The sequence below is a fragment of the Oryctolagus cuniculus genome, chromosome 9, assembly GCF_964237555.1.
Source record: "Oryctolagus cuniculus chromosome 9, mOryCun1.1, whole genome shotgun sequence".
Taxonomy (NCBI): domain Eukaryota; kingdom Metazoa; phylum Chordata; class Mammalia; order Lagomorpha; family Leporidae; genus Oryctolagus; species Oryctolagus cuniculus.
The window spans coordinates 19,669,533-19,688,264 of NC_091440.1; the positions used below are offsets into that span (position 1 = coordinate 19,669,533).

At 35.2% G+C, this 18,732-nt stretch overlaps 1 protein-coding gene across 3 annotated transcripts in view; it reads right to left on the reverse strand.

Moving 5' to 3' along the window:
- The window catches only part of GPC5 (glypican 5), a 1,599,230-nt gene that overhangs the window by 68,128 nt on the left and 1,512,370 nt on the right, over positions 1 to 18,732 (reverse strand). The window lies entirely within an intron of this gene.

Here is an 18,732-nt window from a genome sequence, read left to right on the forward strand (position 1 = left end):
ATGCAGTTGATAGGTTTAACAGTAGACTTGGTGAGAGAGAAGAAAGGATATCTGAGTTAGAAGATAAACCTTTGGAAATTTTCAGTCATATCAAAAAAGAGCAGAAATTAGAAAAATTAAAAACAGTGTTTGTTGAAGATTTATAATAATATAATAAATCAAAGGGATACAAATCACAGAGGAGGAAGTCAAATTATCACTATTTGAGGATGACATGATTGTATATAGAGGGGATCCAAAAGACTCCAGTGACTATTGGAACTACTAGTAAAGTTTTGTAAAGTGGTGGATATAAAATTAACATACAAAAATCAATGCCTTTGTATACACAGACAGTGTCATGGCTGAGAAAGAAATTTTTTAAAAAAGATTTTATTTATTTATTTGAATGGTACAGTTACAGACAGAGAAAGGGAGAGATGAAGAGAAAGGTCTTCTATCCATTGGTTCACTTCTCAGATGGCCACAATGACCAGAGATGATCTGATTTGAAGGATCCAGGAACTTTTTCCAGCTCTCCTATGCAGGTGCAGTGGCCCAAGCACTTGGGTCATCTTCTACTGATTTCTCAGTCCAACCAGAGAGCTGGATCTGATGAGGAGCATCCAGGACTTAAATTGGCAACCATATGGGATTCCGGCATCACAGGTGAAGGCTTAGCCCACTACATCACAGCACCAGCCCCAAGAAACAACTTCTAAAATCAGTCCCATTCATTTGACCAAGGATGTCAAAGACCTCTATGATAAAAATTATAAACTATTAAATAAAAAATGGAAGAATTCATAAAATAATGGAAAATTCTCCATGTTCATGGATTGGAAAAAATCATTATCATCTAGACCAATGGAAAAGAACTGAAACACCAGAAATCAACCCAAATATCTACAGCCAACTTATATTTGATCAAGGATCTAAAACCAATTCCTGGAACAAGGACAGTCTATTCAATAAATGGTGCTGGGAAAACTGGATTTCCACGTGAAGAAGCATGAAGCAAGACCCCTACCTTACACCTTACACAAAAACCCACTCAGCATGGATTAAAGACCTAAATCTACGACCTGACACCATCAAGTTACTAGAGAACATTGGAGAAACCCTTCAAGATATTGGCACAGGCAAAGAGTTTCTGGAAAAACCCCGGGAGGCACAGGCAGTCAAAGCCAAAATCAACTATTGGGATTGCATCAAATTGAGAAGTTTCTGTACTGCAAAATAAACAGTAAGGAGAGTGAAGAGACAACTGACAGAATGGGAAAAAATATTTGCAAACTATGCAACAGATAAAGGGTTGATAACCAGAATCTACAAAGAAATCAAGAAACTCCACAACAACAAAACCAACAACCCACTTAAGAGATGGGCCAAGGACCTCAACAGAAATTTTTCAAAAGAGGAAATCCAAATGGCCAACAGGCACATGAAAAAATGTTCAAGGTCACTAGCAATCAGGGAAATGCAAATCAAAACCACAATGAGGTTTCACCTCACCCCAGTTAGAATGGCTCACATGCAGAAATCTACCAACAACAGATGCTGGCGAGGATGTGGGGAAAAAGGGACACTAACCCACTGTTGGTGGGAATGCAAACTGGTCAAGCCACTATGGAAGTCAGTCTGCAGATTCCTCAGAAACCTGAAGATAACCCTACCGTTCGACCCAGCCATCCCACTGCTTGGAATTTACCCAAAGGAATTTAAATTGGCAAACAAAAAAGTGGTCTGCACCCTAATGTTTATTGCAGCACAATTCACGATTGCCAAGACCTGGAACTAACATAAATGCCCATCAACGGTAGACTGGATAAAGAAAGTATGGGATATGTACTCTTTAGAATACTATACTGCAGTAAAAAACAATGAAATCCAGTCATTTGCAACAAAATGGAGGAATCTGGAACACATCATGCTGAGTGAAATAAGCCAGTCCCAAAGGGACAAATATAGTATGTTCTCCCTGATCAGTGACAACTGACTGAACACCAAAAAGGAAACCTGTTGAAGTGAAATGGACACTATGGGAAACGGTGACTTGATCAACATAGCCCTGACTGTTAATGAACAACTTAATACATTATCCCTCTTAGTAGTTTTTTTGTCTGTTCTACTTAATATGACTGGTTTAATTCTGTAATTAAATACACATCTTGATATGAATGGAAGGGGAGAGAGAGCAGGAAAGGGGAGGGTTGCGGGTGAGAGGGAAGTCATTGGGGAGGGGGGGAAGCCAATGTAATCCATAAGCTGTATTTTGGAAATCTATATTCATTAAATAAAAGTTTAAAAAAAAAGAGAAGAAATAAAGTGAAAAAAAAAATCATTATCATCAACAGATCCTAAAACAATTTACAGATTTAATGCAATCCCAAACAAAATGCCAACATTCTTCTCAGAAATAGAAAAAAATGATGCTAAAATTAATATGTAAACACAACAGACCGAGATAGCTAAAGCATTCTTATAAAATAGAAACAAAGCCAGATGCATCAAAATACCAGATTTCAAATCATACCACAAGGCAGTTGTCATCAAAACAGCCTGATACTGACACAAAAACAGACTTGTAGACTAATGGAACAGATTAGAAACTCCAGAAATCAATCACAGATCTACAACCAACATATCTTGGAAAAAGAAGCTAAAGTCAATCCCTGGAGCAAAGACAGTCTCTTCAGCAAATGGTGCTGGAAAATTTGATCTCTGCAGGCGGAAGTAATTTACCCCTAATTTACATCTTATGCAAAAATCCACTCGAAAAGGATCGAAGACCTAAATCTATCATCCAATACCATCAAATTACTAGAGAACTTTGGGGAAACTCTGCAAGATACTGTTATAGGCACATACTTCCTGGGAAACTCCAGAAACACAGGCAATGGAATCTAAAATTGACATATGGGATTACATCAAGCTAAGAAACTTCAGTACTGCAAAAGAAACACTCAATAAAATTAAGAGGCAACTAACAAAATGCGAGAGAATATTTATAAACTACACAACTGATAAAGGGTTAATATCCAGAATATATAAAGAGTTTAAGAAATTCAACAACAATGAAACAAAAAAAAATCCAGTTACGAAATGGGCAAAGGACTTGAACAGGTATTTTTGAAGAGAGGAAATTCAAATGGCCAATAGACACTTGAAAAAATGCTCAGGATCACTAGCCATCAGGGAAATGCAAACCCAAACCACAATGAGGTTTCACTTCACCCTAGTTAGAATAGCTCTTATACAGAAATCAGCAAACAACAAATGCTGGTGAGGATGTGGGGAAAAGGTACCATAATCCACTTCTGGTGGGAATGTAAACTGGTCCAGCCACTGTGGATGACAGTATGGAGATAACTCAGAAGTATGACTACAGACCAACCACATGCTCTAACAACTCTGCTCCTGGGAAATTATTCAAGCCGAAAGAAATCAACATATGAAAGAGTTGTTTTTATTCCCGTGTTCTTAGCAGCTCAATTCATAATACCTAAGAAACAGAATCACCCAGATGTTCATCAGTTGAATACTGGATAAAAAAATTATGGTATATATACACCATGGAGTACTACTCAGCTGAAAAATGAAATCCTGTCTTTTGCAACAAATTTAATGCAACTGGAAATATTTATATTTATTGAAATAGGCCATTCCCCAAAAGGCAGACACCATACATTTTCCCTGATCTGTGGTAACTAATAGAGTACTTAAAATGTAATGTATTAGAATGAAATGGGCATTTTGAGGTTCAATAATTGTTTATAGTCCTTGTCTCTTGTATTAAGGAACAGTGGTTTTTTAGGCCGGCGCCGCGGCTCACTAGGCTAATCCTCCGCCTTGCGGCGCCAGCACACCGGGTTCTAGTCCCAGTCGAGGCACCGGATTCTGTCCCGGTTGCCCCTCTTCCAGGTCAGCTCTCTGCTGTGGCCAGGGAGTGCAGTGGAGGATGGGCCAAGTGCTTGGGCCCTGCACCCCATGGGAGACCAGGATAAGTACCTGGCTCCTGCCATCAGATCAGCACGGTGCTGCAGCGACCACTGGAGGGTGAACCAACGGCAAAGGAAGACCTTTCTCTCTGTCTCTCTCACTGTCCACTCTGCCTGTCCAAAAATAAAAAAGGAACAGTGGTTTTTTTCTCCATTATAGTTGTCAAACTCTTCACTTAGTGTAGGGTTAACATTATGAGCTTTAAATAAACTGAAAATAGATCTTTGTAAAAATTAAGGTTGGAAATAGGACGAGGAGGAGGAAGGATGGTTGGAGTGTGAGCAGGAGGGAGGGTAGGTTAGGAAGTATCACTACGTTCATAAGTTTGTATATATGAATAAATGAAACTTGTATAACTTAAATATAACTTCAAAAAATTTAAAAAAGGACCACTTAGTTTAGCAGTTGAAATGTATTTTTTGTCTTATGAAGAATTTGTATTATTTGTAGAGGAAACAAATTCTAAAATTTTTCTTAGTGAGTTTATTTCCTATAATACATGGTATTGATATGAGTTTATGTATATATATGTATATATATATATATACACACATATATATATCCACACCAAAATATCTAAAAACACACTGATGTTTTGCATTATAGACAATAGAAATCATCACTTTATATTTACTTGCATATTTTCTTTTGCATAATAGCAACAATTGACTATTTGCGTTGGCTTGTGTAAGTGGAAGGGTAGGGGAGCAAGATGTTAGAATAATTAAAAAATAAATATGTTTTTAAACTAGTTTTTAATTTTGAAAAATAGGTTATTTTAATTTGGGGATAATGTCATCCATCCTTTTTTAGATCTCATTTGAAGCTCTCAAGATTAGAGTTACTTTCCTTTAAGCATGAACCCATCACTCTTTGGATACAGCTAAATTGATCAGAAATGGGCCTATGACTGATAATACATCATTATAGATGTTAGGTAGAGAAAATCAAGTTCCCTTATCCAGGACTCTGAAATTGGGACATGTAGATTGGGTGAACTATTTGAACAACCTGTACTTGTAGTTTACATATTTCCAGGATCCAAGGTAGCATACTGGTTGAGTCACAATAGACTACATGTAATTAAAGAAGAGGAAATCAAGACTGAGTTTCAGCTTTCCATTTCATGTGTCTCAGCTTCTGGCAGTATGGAAACACTTTATGCACAGAGTTTTCTGAGATGTCATGGGTTTTCCAATATATTCTCGTTCCTGTTCAAGCTAGTTTCTGAGACTTTATGGTTTTTGAAAACAAACTATTTCTGAATATGTGATAGAACAGTAAATTTAAATAAAATGTAAGCTGGAAAATTAGAAGCAAGTGCTATGCAAGAAAAGCTGCAAAAGATTCACAGGTATTTACAAATGACATTGGTCGTTCTCAACGTTGTAGAATGTTTGCTAAACTAGTATCTTCTCTGCCATGCACCAATGAATCTCTAACCCTTAGTGTTAATTCATTCATTTTTTTTTCCTCCTGCAGAAAGTGACAACAAATGCCTTCTTTTATTTTTCCCATTAAATTAATTAATTTCTTTTTTTTTTAGTTGGGGTTGGGGGAGATCTCATCTGCTGGTTCAATTCCAAAATGCTCACAACAGATGAAGCCAGGCTGACAACAGAGCCAGGAGGAGAGTCTCAGCCCAGGTCTCCAGTGGGTAGCAGAGATCTAATTACTTGAGTCATCACTGTTGTTTCCCAGGGTCTGCAATGATGTGAACCTGGAGTAAGAAGGTGGCAAGTGAACCTATCTCTGATATGGGATATGGGCATCTTAACTACAGGTTAAATGACTGTTCTCATTGTTTTAATGTATAGATAATGAGACTGGAGCCCAAGGAGGGGAATCCAATCAGTTCTATCTATGGATCTAGTGGTCAACAGATCAGGGTTAGATAACTGGATTCCATGACCTGTTCAATATCCCTTCCTATCACATTTCACTTTAATGACTATAGATAGCCACAACAGAAAGAAACAGAATGGAAAAGTCCATATAACACACACACTGAGAAAATATGTTTCCCTTAAACAGAAGCATATTGGATATATTTCAGAATTCATTCTTTGTCTCTTCTATAGTCATTTACTAATTATACAAGTTCATCTAGTCCCTGGATTTAAATATTCCCCATATGCTCATGACTCCAAAATTATATTTCCAGCTCTGATCTTTTCTGTCTGGAGTTTTATTTTCCCCTGCTTATTCAACATCTCCACCTGGATGTTTAAAAGTGATCCAAACACTTTACAAGTACAAAGCCAAATCCTTCATGTCCATCTCCACAACTGTTGTTGTCTTGTGTTCTCATTTCAGCTCCATCTTTGACTGACTCAATCTCAAAACTTGGAATTACACTTGACCTTCTCTCACATTTCACACTCAATCTTTCAGCACAACATCTTGGCTCTGCCTTCAAAATATACCCAACACTCGATCAATTTTCCTCCTCTCCTGCTGACACTGGAATCCAAACCACCACTATTGGTTTCTACTGCCCTCGTATGGTCCATTCTCCATACTCCTGCTAAAAAATTATCTGTATACACAAATATGACTTACATAACTTTCCTGTTTGCAGTATTCTGGTAATTTCAGGACATAGAGAAAAAATAATCTGAAAGTCTTCAAGGCTTTCTTGATGAAGTTCTCACCACCTTTCTACTCTGATTTCCTCCCCCAGATTTTATCCTATGATTACCTTGTCTCATCTACACTGGCTCTTGCTCTTCCTCTCACATAGTAAATATTGCCTTAGTTCAGGTTTCCATGTGAGGATTCCTCTGCTTGAAGGACTCCCCTCCGTCCTCATCCAGCACTAGTTCATTACCTCTGCTCAGATGTCCCCTCTTCACCCAGTCTTCTTGGATCTCTCTTCCCAACATTCCCTTCACTTACCTCCTGGCACTGCCTTATGCCTTTCATGGCAGTTCTTATACCTTGATTTATATTACTTATTTTTCTTTCAGTGTAATCAATCTACCCTGTCAAGAGTTAAAGTCCCAAAATAAGAAACCATATTTATTTTGTCCATTGGTGAACTGAGAATCACATATGTTATTTCATGGGTGTTAAATAATAATTATTGAATGTACCTAAGCTTTCTAAGATATAAACTACTTTTTATTATTGTTAACATTGAATTATGAATTTTTTCAAAATATGATTTAGATTTTGGAAAGTGGAAGCATTTTCTAAATATATATATTTGATATATTTAAAGTCTACATGTTTAAAAGCGCATAATTTGAGAAATTTGTTTAGGAGAAATATTTAAATTTGCAAATATTATACATAATGAAAGTGCACATTAAGGTCACATTTATCATGTAAGTATGCTTCCATGGAAGATAGCCACAACCAAGGCAGTGGAGGAAGTGTCACTGTCTTGGGCTCCCTTTGAAAGACAGGGTACTTAATTTTGCTGAAGCCTGTGTTTAATTTTTCTTTTATTGGTTGTACTATATAGGAAGTCCTTGACTAATTAGAAGTAACAAAGAAAAGTTTTACATTTTATTCTAGGAGCTTTGTAGTTTTGGGTTTTATATTTAGGTCTATGACAGATTCTGCACATAGATGCAAGTTATGGGTCAAAGTTTGTGCATATATTCAATGATTCTACTACCATTCGTTGAAAATACTCTGTTTTAAGTAACAAAAAAATCACATTTTATTTCTTATATTTTTACATTTCAGGGCAAAATAAGACCAAAGAGCCATGGACTCTTCAACTTGGATGTCATCTTGGGACACAGATTCGTTTTTTCAATGAATTGTCAAGGTCTTTCTTAACAAGGTCCTCTTACAGAAGAATCATCTAACTCGATTTGTGTAACTATAAGCATCTTTTTATTTTCAGCTAAAATCTTATCCTCTAAATTGCCTTTATACTTTTGTTGAAAATCAGTTGACCATATAAGCATGCATTATTTGGCCTTTCCTCTATTTATCGTCCTTGACACTAATACCATACATTCTTTTTATTTTAAAGATTTATTTATTTACTTGAAAGTCAGAGTTACATAGAGAGAGAAGGAGAGGCAGAGAGAGAGAGAGAGAGAGAGAGAGAGAGAGGTCTTCTATCCGCTGGTTCACTCCCCAATTGGCCACAACTGGCGGAGCTGTGCTAATCCGAAGCCAGGAGCCAGGAGCTCCTTCCAGTCTCCCACATGGGTGCAGGGGTATTGCTTTCCCAGGCCATAGCTGAGAGCTGGATGGGAAGTGGAGCAGCTGGGACTCAAACTGGTGCCCATATGAGATGCCAACACCAGGCGGCGGCTTTACCCACTGTGCCATAGTGCCGGCCCCACCATACATTCTTAATTACTGTCTCATTTTATCAAGCTTTTAAACCACGTTATGTAAGTATTCCAACATAACTATTTCTGAAAAGTGTTTTAAGTCCTTTTCATTTCTTGATTAACTTTAGAATCTGTTAATATCTACAAAAGTGTGCGGAGATTTTTTTTTCATTAGATTTCCAATTAATTGAGGAAGAATTTACTTCTTCACAATATTACATTTTTGTAGAACATGGGCATGGTAATCTCCCCACATTTAAGTTTCCTTTATTTTCTCCTTCCAATGCTTTGCAGCTTTCAATACAAAAGATTTGCACATTTTTAAAAGTTTTTATTATTTTGATAAAGAATGCTATTTTGTATAATATACTGAAGAAAGTTTTGGTTAAAATTATTAAACCATCGTTGCTTGTTCTGCATTCCCAAATATGCACCTGTCACTTTGTTAACTGAATTCATTATATGTTTTCATGTTGAAGAATTCCTAAAAAGACATTCAACCTAGATGTTTACAGAAAAGTAGTTTGCAATCATGAGAAAACAGGGCAGCAGTAGGAAGATGATAATGCTAAATAAAAGATGATAAAGTAGAGGGATTTTTATGGAGCATTAAAACCTAAGAATTTTAGAATTATCAAGAAATAATGTTTATTTTTTAGATATACTGCGAGTTTTATATTGCGTCTAACTATACTCAGAACTAAAGGAAAGACTAAAAAAAAGATTTTGATCCATACTTAAAGCTCTTACTAATACTAGTCATTGGTTTCCTTAGTGAATTTCAATTTTGTTTCAACAAAAATCAAAGAGATTCTTTACTGACACTGTCAAGATGCCTAGGGATTCTGACTAGACACTAGGGTGTTTAGAAAACATCTGGTCTGAGCAAGGAAACCAGTTCCACATGGTAAAAATTATTTAAAATACAATAATGTTTTTGCATAACATAAGCTTTGAAAGGCCAGCAATAAAAAATAGAATTTGGCTGGAGTAATGGCACAGCAGGCTGAGCTCCTGCCTGGGATATGGGCATCCTATATCAGGGATGAGTCAATCCTATATCTGGGATTGAGTCTCACCTCTGCTTTCCATCCAGGTTCCAGCTAATGCACATCCGAGAGGCAGCAGAGACTACCTCAATTACCTGGGTTCCTGGCATCAACAAGGGAGACACAGATGGAATACCTGGTTCCTGGTTTTGTCCTGGTCTAGTCTCAAATATTGCAGGCCTTTGGGTAGTGAACCAGTAAATGGAAGATTCTCTCTCTCTCTCACTATGCCTTTCAAATAAATAAATAAACTTAAAAATAAGAGTATTTCATGAACAGCATTCTTCTATATACTAGAATAAAATATTTTACTTCAGAATAATCAGCACATTAAATATTAGAAGATTACCTAACACTTAAGTGGGAAACAAAAATTATTTTATCAGAGGGTTTCTGTAATGGTGAATCTTGAAAACATTTAGAGCTATTCAAAATGTAAATCTTCAAATCAAGTGTTAAATAAAAATAAAAATCTTATTTGGCTTTTCATGTTATTCGTTACTGTTGTACAGGAACATAATGGATTTCTTACGTTGATCTTATAACCGAAACATTTAAATTCTTCTGTTGGCTCATGTGGCTTTCTCGTAGATTATTTAGGGTTTTCTGTGCATAGCAACAGGCTACCTGCAAATTGTGAAGTTTCACTTCTCCGTGGGGTGCCTCTATTTATTTTTCATGTAAAATTGCCTGGTATTGACATCCCACTGAATGCGTTGGTCAATGGCAAGCATGAATGTGTTGTTCCTGATCTCACTGGGAAAGCTCTGAGCCTCACACTATTGAGTATGATGCTTGGTGTCTCTTGTTCATAAATGTCCCTTTTCATATTCAAGATATTTCCTTTTTATTTCTATTTAATGAGTGCTTTCCTTTCTATTTTAAAAGGGTCATGGATTTTTGAAATGACTTTTCTTTATCAATTTGATAAATCTTATAGATTTCTCCCATTCCTCTATGTATCTATTATATTACACTGAATGAGACTTATCTCTATACATTACCAAAGGAAAACCCCAAAAGGAAATTAAGAAAACAGTGACACTTACAATAGCACAAAGAGAATAAAATACTTAGGAAAACATTTTTTTTAACTTTTATTTAATGAATATGAATTTCCAAAGTACGACTTATGGATTACAATGGCTTCCCCCCCATACCGTCCCTCCCACCCACAACCCTCCCCCCTCCCACTCCCTCTCCCCTTCCATTCACATCAAGATCCATTTTCAATTATCTTAACATACAGAAGATCAGCCTAGCACGCATTAAGTAAGGATTTCAACAGTTTGCTCCCACACAGAAACATAAAGTGAAAAATAATAGATGATTTTTTTAAATGATGATGAAATCAGATCAGACCTATTGTCATGTTTAATCCCAGTGAGAGTCAAGTTGGGAATTGATAATTTTTTTTTTTTTACAGAAGATCAGCTTAGTATGCATTAAGTAAAGATTTCAACAGTCTGCACCCCCATAGAAACACAAGGTGAAATATATTGTTTGAGTACTCGCTATAGCATTAAATCCCAATGTACAGCACATTAAGGACAGAGATCCTACATGAGGAGTAAGTGCACAGTGACTCCTGTTGTTGACTTTACCAATTGACACTCTCGTCTATGGCATCAGTAATCTCCCTATGCTCCAGTCATGAGTTTCCAAGGCTATGGAAGCCCCTTGAGTTCTCCGACTCTTATCTTGTTTAGACAAGGTCATAGTCAAAGTGGAGGTTCTCTCCTCCCTTCAGAGGAAGGAGAAGATGAAATACTGTACACTCTAAACTAGAAACCACTGCTGAGGGAAATTAAAGATTTATAAATAGACAATCTGTGTACATGATTGGAGATTTAATATTGTTAAGATGTTGCTACTCATCAAGCGATCTACAGATTTTATGCAATCCCTATCAGAATTGTTCCTTTATTTCTCAGAAATAATAAAGTGATCATAAAATTTATATGAGGCCACAAGTAGACAAAATAGTATTTTTAAAAAGGATCAGATTTCCAAAGCATATTACAAAGCTAAAGAAATAGCAACAGTGTGATTTTGGCAATATGATATTAGACATACAGACAAATGGAACAGAATTCAGTCTAAACATAAACCTGCATGTATATGATGAATTCCTTTTTGATAAGATGTCAAGTCCATTCAATGGGAAAAGAATAGTCTCTTCAACTGGTGATACCAGGAAAACTGGATTTCCATATGTAAAATAATAATGATGGGCATATATCTCACACCAAAGAAAAGCTAGCTCAAAATGCACAAATTAACCTAAGTGTAAGAGCTAAAACTGCAAAGATCTTACAAACAAATTATAGTAGTGAGTCTTCATGACTTTGTGATTTTGCAATAGGTACTTTGATATTACTTCAAAGGCAAGGACAACAAAAGATAAACAGTCTAATTGGAGTTTATCAAATCTAAAAGTGTTATGCATAAAAGTACATTGTCAAGAAAGTGAAAATATAAATCAGGGAATGGAAGAAAATATTACAAATCTAATCTCATATTTTAACATCCATGAAATTTTCCAAATAGAAAGTGAGTAAAGGACTTGAATGGGAATTTTTTCCAAACATACAGAAATGCTCAATAAACACAACAAAATGCTAAAAATAATTAGTTATTAGGAATATGGAAATTGAAAATCAAATGCATGAAGAGATGGCATTTTAACCTTCTTAAATGAGATACCATTTGCTTCTATGAAAGTAAGTGTTGGCAAGTATTGAGAGGAAGTGGAACTTTTGTACATTGCTCTTGGGAATGTAGAATGTTGAAGGCACTATAGAAAAGAGTTTGATGATTCCTCAAAAAGCTAAATGCAGAATTACCATATCAACTACAATTCAATTATTCCACCTAAAATTAATGAAAAGAAATACTTATGTGGTAATGTTTACTGCAGCATCACACACAATAGCCAAAAATGTCAGCAATCCTACATACCATGAACAGATGAGTGGACAAATGTGGCATACACAAAACACGGAAACATATTCAGCCGAAAGAAGCAATGCTGTTTGATTCATGGATGAATCTTTTAGACATTATGCTAAGTGAAGTAAACAGGACATAATAGGGAAAATATTATATAACTATACTTACAGGAAGGATCTGCAAGAGACAAGTTGAAAGGGACCCAAAGTAGTTTAAAGATTTCCAAGGTATGAGGTTGAAGTGGATGCAGAGCCGCTGTTTAATCATTACAAAGTTTGTATTTGGGGAAATGAAAAAAACTTGGAAGTGGAGAGTGTGGATGGTTGTACAATATTATAAATATAATTAATATCATTGAACTGCACACTTAAAATTGTTAAAATGGTGTTATGTATTTTACCACAAGGAAAATTTATTTCCTTGGTAGCCTTTTTAAAAAATTAAGAATGAATTAAGATTTACTTTGAGACATAATCTATATGCTCAGCTGATTTATTTACATAGATCAGCATTTGTGACATTATGCTTGACCAATGAATGCATATGGGACTAATTCTTCCTTACGAATTTTACTCTATAAAGATGATCTCTATGGTTAGTACTACTTGATTAATAAGAGTGATAAAGGCACAACTCTGTGGTTACTTAATAGAATTTTTATTAGCATTAAAAGAATAAACTTTCTTAATATATATGAGGGCTTAGCTGAAGTTCTTATTATTAAGGTAGAAGAGTATTTACAACATGATACAAATATAAATGGGATTTCTTTTATAATAAATTATTTGTTCAATCAGAGTTACAGAAGTTTTTTTCTGTATGTGAATATAGTATTTAGAAGAAATCAGCTAATTAATTTTATTGATGTTAAACTATAATACACAGTGATACACTGTGCATGTGAGTATGTGTGTATGTATGTTTGTATCTGTATGTGCATTCCTCCTGAAATTCAATTTTGGATATCCCAAATATTGAAGAGTTTTGCTTTGTTTGCTTACAAACTAGAACTCAGAGAGAATTATCATCTCCTTTGTATTTATGATTTTTAGCCACTTTCATGGCAATAACAACAGGGTTTATTTAATCTCAGTTTATAAAGGACTTGTCATCTTTTGTTCAAATTTATTATACTTTAAATATTATTCTATAGAACGGTATGTTTTCTGTACATAAAATTAAAATGTATAATTACTTAAAACCCTTACAACAACAGACAAATTTTCAAGTCCGTGTCCAGGCTATGAGTATTAGTATCTTGGGCAAGTCATATAGTCGCTTATTTTCATCAGGTGCACATGGGTATAATTAAATCATGTTTTTCACCTCAAAGTGACACACTATTTGTGAGTATGGTGACTTCCAGGCTCGATAGAAAGAGCTATTCAATCTCTTTGAGTCATGGCAATGTTCATGCTTATTGTCCGTCCAGTATCTGTACTGCATAGTGGAAAGCATCTCCAACACACTCATATTCATAAGGAAAATGCTGTCTTCGTTTGTGGAATCACAGCTGCACCAGCTCCAGATTATTTTCGTATATAACTTTATAAAGAATGAAATTTCACCTTCACTTTTTAAACACTTCATAGGGGAGGAAAGGTAGGCTAAACGAATTTCAATGAGAACAAGGATAAACAGATGATAGCAAAACTAGAACTGAAACTTGTGTGATTTACCTCATGGTGTTAAACTACAGCAATTAGCACTGTCCAATCATAGTGCAAAGGAGAAGGTGAGTGGGATAATATTAAATCCTTGGTACAAGCTACAGGCAAGAAACCATCTCATTTAAGACACAAGAAGTATTGGAATTAAATAGGTAACAATTTCAAGAGCACGTACATGGGGGAGGGAGAATGCTGTTCAATTTAGTGCTATTAAGAAAATGAGCTGAAAAGTTTAAAAATATCTAGAGTCTCTCTAAATTTTGCAAGAAAAAAAGATGAAAAATGTCAACAATTAAATAGCAGACATTATGAGAGATATTTCATATTCTAGAACTTAATTTTTGCTAACTGGTTAATTTGGTTGTACATATTTCAAGGTGAACATTTTTAACAAATGTGTTAGAGAAAACCATTTTATTTTGTGAATAGCAAATCCAAGTTACATGAATTCTGCATAACACTTTGAGATGCTTTATAAGCAACATTCCTGTGTTTGGACTTGAGGCTGAAACAGCCACCAGATAAATCTAATAGTAGTGAAATAAAAGGAAAATACAGTTGACATTTGCCTAAGTATGGACTCTGTATAACTTGAATATATGCTATATTTCTATAAAAAGATATTAAGAGAATATACAAACTCAAGGAAATGATTGTGTTATTCAGTGTGTGTGCCTGTGTGCTTACTTTTTCTAAGAAGAAAAGCATTTATTTCAAAACATTGATATATCTATGAAGCAAACTGTCTCAGACATAAAAAATTGGGATGCTTATAATAAAACTTGTACAGTAGATGTCTCAAAATGTTGTATTAATTATTCTGGTTGAACTGATTTCAAATTTCAAGTAGGTTACATTTTTCAAATAAATTACTTAGTATCTGGCACAATCATTCGGGTAAAAAGCCAACAAATTGTCCATTATAGCATATTAACAGACCTAATGACATGTCAGTCACTCAATTCCTTTTACAAGAAGGGACCTTTAAAAGAGGCATGTTATCACTCCAGTTTTATAATAAAGGATATAATTTTTACTGTTTGCAATTTCCCTCAAGGTTTTTATTGGGATGAAAGCTGAAAGATCAAAAATGCTCACTAATGCCGAGTTATTCTATAAACAAGGCTCCCAGTTGCTCTCCTGCCACTTTGCTCTGCCAGGAGAAACAAATGCCAGCTGCTTTTATGCAGCCAACACTGGATTTTGACGGGGAGGCAAAATGATACAAAGCCAACAAACACTAGAAGAATAATGCAAGGAATCTCACCTCAAACTGAGAGTACAGAGCCGAGCAGGAGCAGTAGTGACTGGAAAGCTGACTCTCATCTTGATTCTGATAATTGACCTCAGGTTTCAGAGCAGAACTAAAAAACATCTATTCCTCTACATAAAATAATATTATGAACACGTTACACAAATGGCCAGCAACCCTAATCTATAATTTGAATTGTAAATTCACCTCCATTAATTTTTTTATTTCAAATATCTTCTATAGTATCAATAACTGTTGAATCCTGGTTTTGAATATGGGAATTATTGGTAAATAGTCTCCACTGTTGCATAAAGTTTAACAATTATGGTATTATTTACACAAGTAAGCATTTAAAAGCAAAAATTTTTTGACTGTTGCTAAATTTCAGGTATTATACTAAAACACTTTATGTGTCTTTCCCTGTCAATTTTCATAACAATCCTATGAAGTGTGATAATTTTCTCTGTTGAACAGATAAGGAGACTGAGACCAAATAAGAGGAGGTTGATTCATCACTCACAACCAACAGGTGGAAAAGTTGTGCTCCCAACTGGGATGTACCTGATGCTGAAGATCATTTCCACCATTGTCCTCTATTCCCTCCTGATGGATTACAAGAGCTTAAGAGACGTCAATGTGAGCACTAAGTACTAAATGGCAAGAAAATCTTGTTTTATCTTAAATATTCTATAGGATGCTTCTTATGAGTAGTATGGATTTTGTTGTCTACAAAGCATGAGGTGATTTGCATAGAATTCCTGCTGGGTTAGAGAAAATCACAGGGCCCATCAGTAGTTTAGTTTTTAGTGGGGCAACATATAGTTTTAAAAATATGCAATTAGAGAATCTATATTCTTTCAGATGAAATAAGTTAATATGATCAAGAAGATGAAAAATAAAATCTGTAAGAAAAGGTTAAAAGCATAAGGATAGGCCGGTGCCGCGGCTCACTAGGCTAATCCTCCGCCTTGCAGCGCCGGCACACCGGGTTCTAGTACAAGTTGGGGCGCCGAATTCTGTCCCGGTTGCCCCTCTTCCAGGCCAGCTCTCTGCTGTGGCCGGGGAGTGCAGTGGAGGATGGCCCAAGCGCTTGGGCCCTGCACCCCATGGGAGACCAGGAGGAGCACCTGGCTCCTGCCATCAAATCAGCGCGGTGCGCCGGCTGCGGCGGCCATTGGAGGATGAACCAACGGCAAAGGAAGACCTTTCTCTCTGTCTCTCTCTCTCACTGTCCACTCTGCCTGTCAATAAATAAATAAAAGCATAAGGATACATAAAATTAGAGAGGAGGAGCTGTCAGTGCAAGACATCAGTTGATCAATGATTAAGAGACTAAAGCAAGAGATTTATAGAGGATGAATGCAGTAAGAAGAGCAGATAACAAAGAAAACAAACAACTTCTGCATTGTGAATGGAATTAAGCTTTGAAAGGAGTTTATGGGATTCCCAGTAAGGAGACTTTTGAAAATCTAAATATTACAGAATCATCTGTGTTGAATAGTATGATTGCCTGAGGCAAGAAACCAGACACTGCCATTTGAGGTTGCTCAATTTGTGCTTTGAGGTCTGATTATTCATAATTTTAGAAAGTATATATTAGTGGTACATTACTGATACAGTGCTCAAATTGGCATTTTTATAACAAATTTAAAGAGATTAAAATAGATTTAGAGGAACTTTTTTTTACTAGCTACTTCTGTTTTAGTTCAAAAGCATATTTTTAAAAATTTGCTTTGTAAATACTAACCTATAAAGGAAAGTGTTGTTTTTGTTGTTTTTGTTTTTTTTCAAGTTGCCCAGCCAAATTAAACCAAACATTGGCAGTGCTTCCTTTTTTATTTTAAAAAGGCTTTAAAATCCTGGGGGATGTGTTCAAAATTTAGAGTATTTGAGTACATATTCTAGGAAATTCTTTGGCCATGTTAATCATGAGCCACAATTTCCAAATAGCACAGTAAAAATGCTGTGTACAACTCATAATGTAGGCATGAAAGTTTTTAAACTTTATTAATTTTGTCAGATCTTAGACACTCCAAAATGGCTAGAAGCTATATATATTGAAGACAAGTATTGATAGCCATTAACTTGAAAAATATTTTAGATACATTATGTTGCATATGGGGAGTATTTAAAAAGTTTGAGAAAAATAGAATTGAAAGATAGGCTCAACGCTATTCATAATATACATTTTTCATGAACTTTTTGAATATTCTTCATATGCATTGATTTCACAATTAATTGCACCAATGTAAACTATCTCCTATAATAATTATGTATTCATTTCTTTTTCCTTATTTGAAAGGGGGAGACAGAAAAGAGACAATATCCATCTGTTGGTTCCGTCCTCAAATGTCTACAACAAAAAGGGTTGGGCTAGACAGAATTCAGGAACACAGAACTCCACCCAAATGGCCCTTGATGTATCATGCTTGATTATTTGATACCATTCATTTTGGGTTTTTTTTTGGTTATAAACTTTCCTGTAAACATGGATTTGGCTCTATTCTTTAAGTTTTGATATGTCATGTTTTCATTTTATTAGTTTCAATGAATTTTTTTGATTTCCTTTTTCATTTCTTCTATGGCCCTGTTCATTCATAGGCATGGTGTTCATTCTCCATGTATTCATATAATTTCTAGAACTACTTTTATTGTTAATTTCCAGATTCATTCAATTGTGATCAAGAAAGGTACATGATATATATTTTTTTAATTTCTTGAGACTTGTTTTATGGCCTAAAATATAGAATATCCCAGAGAATTTGCCTTACACCATGGGAAAGAATGTGTATTCTGCAGCTGTGGGAGGGATGTTCTGCAGATATTTTTAGGTCCATTTACTCTAGTGTAGATTAGCCCTATTGTTTCTTTGTTGATTTTTTTTGTCTAGTTGATCTGTCCATTGACGAAAGTGGGGTGTTAAAGGCCTCTGGTATTATTATTGTATTATAGCCTATGTTTCTTTTTACAGCAATTAACATTTATTTTATAAAACTTGGTGCCCTGGCATTAGATACATATATATTTACGATAGCCATATTATCTTGTTGAATTGATCACTTTGTAATTACAAAGTGACCTCCTTCATCTCTTTTAATAATTATTGTCTTAAAGTTTATGTTTTCAGATACAAGTTTAGCTACTTGTGCCCACTCTTGATTTCCATTTCAGTGGAACATCTTTCTGTATACTTTGACTTTCAGTCTGTGTGTGTCTTTACTGGTAAAGTATTTCTTGTGGGCAGCATATAGTTGTGTATTATTTAATCCACTCATTCATTTTATATATTTAACTTTTTCTTGTTTTAGAAGGTCTTTATTTCAACTTCATGAATGAGAATTTTACAGGGTTTTAGGGGTTGACAGAGATTTCTTTCCCAAAACCTAAAAACTTGGCTCGTAGGGTTTCTGTTGATAAATCTGCTTTCAATCAAATGAGAGTTCCTTTAAAAGTGATCTGCTACTTTTATTTTGAAAATGTTAGGATGCTCTATTTATGTTTTATTTTTGAAAGTTTGACTATAATGT